Genomic DNA, 2,723 nt, shown 5'->3' with positions numbered 1-2,723 from the left:
CCATACCGCCTTCCATAGTGGTTGCACCATTTTACACTCCCACCAACAGTGAATCAGGGTTCCAGTTTCTCCACAGCCTCGCCAGCATTTGTTGCTTGCTGTTCTGTTAAATTTTGCTATTCTGACTGGGGTGAGATGATATCTCATAGTTGTTTTGATTGACCACACTTCTTTTTGTTTTGTTTTTATTTTTTTTTTCCCCCATCTGTACTTTTATCCGGAACTCAGCGGGCGGGGCCCAGTGAGCAGGCTTAGGATGCCAGCAGAGTCATAGAAAACACAGACAAGAACAAGGAAGAGTCCGGGAAGGGCCGAGGTCACTCAGAAAGGTCACTGTTATCAAATCGCTCCTGGTCATACACTTCGGCCACCACCTTGCGGCCAGCAAACCAGCGCCCGTTGAGGGCCTGGATGGCCTTGTGCGTCTCTGCAGCCAAGGAGAACTCCACAAAGATCTTGACAATGATGTCCGCATCCTCCTCCTCCCCCTGCTTCTCTTGGTAGATGATGACGCGGTTGACAGCCCCAAACTTGCCGCACTCCTCGGCCACCTCCTCCTCCAGGTCATCATCAATGTCCTTGGGGTCCACCATGTTGCGAAGAACCATCACTGTGGACTCCTGCTTGCGGAGCAGCTTCTGCATGAGCACGTGGCGGGCGCTGCTGCCTGAGATGCTCATGTGCTCCTGCTCACTCAGCATCTCTGGCCGCTCAGACTCGGGGAACAGCTCCTCCTCCTCCTCCTCCTTCTCCTTCTTAGGCTCCAGGACACCAAGGGTCGGGGGGCTGGCAAGGATGGGGTTCACCACCCCCACGGAGGGAATGGTGACCGGGATGGGAGGACAGGCCGGGGTCACACCTGTGATGACGCCAGGAGCCTGGGCAGCCATTCCAGCCTGGGGCAGAGCACCCAAAGGCTGGGCCAACGTCAAGGCAGGTGACACCAAACCTGGGGTGGCCAGTGTGCCCAGCACTGCTGCTCCTGCCAATGCTTCCTGGGCAGTGATCTTGGCTGTGGCTGCAGCCGCAGCTACAGCAGCAGCAGGTGGGAGGCCTCCACGTGTGGCAGGCGTGAGGAGCGGCATGGGTGGAGCGACAGCCTTGCCCACCCGCAGATATTGGCCAACCAAGTCAAAAAGGTTCATGGAAGACACAGCTTCTTGGGACGACTGGGCCTTCTCGTACTCAATGAAGCCATAGCCCTTATGCTTGCCCGTTGTGGGGTCCCATGCCAGAGTACAAGATTTGATCTTGCCAAAGGCCTCAAACACGCTCTTGATGTCATCATCTGAGATATCCTGGTGCACGGAGGCCACATAGATGCGGTTTAAGGCCCTTGCCTCCTCAGCCAGCTGGTCAATGATGGGCTGGGCCTGCCCGATGTTGCTGGGCCTGCCCACCTTGATGTTCCGGCCCCCCAGCATCACCGAGTTCATCTGTTCCAGGGCCAACTGTGCGGCTTCCGGAACCTCATATTCCACAAAGGCGAAGCCCTTGTGTTTCATGGTGGCTGAGTCCCAGGGCATCTCTATGCTCTTGATGGGCCCAAAGGGCGCAAAGGCTTGGCGGATGGCGTCCTCCCCCAGCTCGTAGTAGATGGAGCCCACGTAGAGCCGGCACATGATGGCCAGCACGCGCTGCCGCTGAGCCGCCATCTGCAGGTTGGTGACCTGCTGCTGCTGGTGGGCGATGGTCTGCTTCACCAGCGCACTCTTGATGCTCTGCTCCACGGCATACTTCTTGGCCTTCTGAAGGGCCTCCTGTTGCTCGGGCGTCAGCGGGGGCAGCTCCAGCTTAGCGGCTGTGCTCTGCCCGTTCTCCATCTTGATGGCATCTGAGCCCTGCGGAGGTTTCCATTTGTCTCCTGCTGCCACCACTGCCGCCGCGGCTGCTACTGCTGGCTCGGGGCCCCCGCCTTGCTGGCCACCAAGCTGCTGGAGAGCTATGGTTGCCGTCGCCATCTTGTGTCAGGCGCGCGCGCCACCCGCTGCTTGACCACACTTCTTAAGTGAAAGGACCAGTTATCAGAAACTCAGTTTCTGGTAAAGTACAGTTAACCCAACCCCACCCCCTTGAGTGGTTTTTAGCAAACAAACAACCCCCACCTGTGGTAAATCCTGCGACATCCGTTCCGGCAGAAAGTTGATTGATCAACTGCCATAAAGTGGAATTCTTCTTCTTTTTAAGGGCACAAGGGATTTTTCCGCATTCCTGTATCTGAAGTAACCAATAAGATTCAAATACGTTTCGGAACTGTTTCCCTGAGCTATGGCTAGCCAATTGAAGGTGGGCAAATACCCAAACTACTGTGGATGGCTGCCCCGGCCCGCGGGGATCTTCAACGGTGACCCTAGGAGGGGAAGAACGAGAATGGGGTGGGGGCACAGGAGTCACAGAACCGCGGAGAGAGACAAGTTGAAATTCCAGCCAAGTCTCAATCTTATTGTAAGCACTCCCAGCTTACATACAGGAGACATACGCAATGGGGGAGAATAGCATCATGTCATTTCTAGTAATCTGAAACTTATCTGGTTAACAGATACTTAGGGCGTTTCCCGAAACCTATCCTCCCAGGGTGGGGTAAACTGAAACCTATCCTCCCAGGGTAACATGTCCAAACATGTTCTTTGAGAATTACCACATGGTTTTGGCGAATTACAAAATGGCTTCAGCTAAATTGAACTAGCAGCCTCCAACAGATCCTCTCTGGGTTTTGTTTTTTT

The 2,723-nt window shown here is 55.1% G+C and overlaps 1 pseudogene; it reads right to left on the bottom strand.

The window, feature by feature from the left end:
- Positions 1-317: 317 nt before the first annotated feature.
- LOC102850216 lies at positions 318-1,961 on the bottom strand (annotated as a pseudogene).
- Positions 1,962-2,723: the final 762 nt, after the last annotated feature.

Source organism: Elephantulus edwardii, unplaced genomic scaffold (genome assembly GCF_000299155.1).
Source record: "Elephantulus edwardii isolate Elephantulus edwardi_28Jun2011 unplaced genomic scaffold, EleEdw1.0 scaffold00009, whole genome shotgun sequence".
NCBI classification, from domain to species: domain Eukaryota; kingdom Metazoa; phylum Chordata; class Mammalia; order Macroscelidea; family Macroscelididae; genus Elephantulus; species Elephantulus edwardii.
This window is presented reverse-complemented; position numbering and strand designations above follow the sequence as displayed.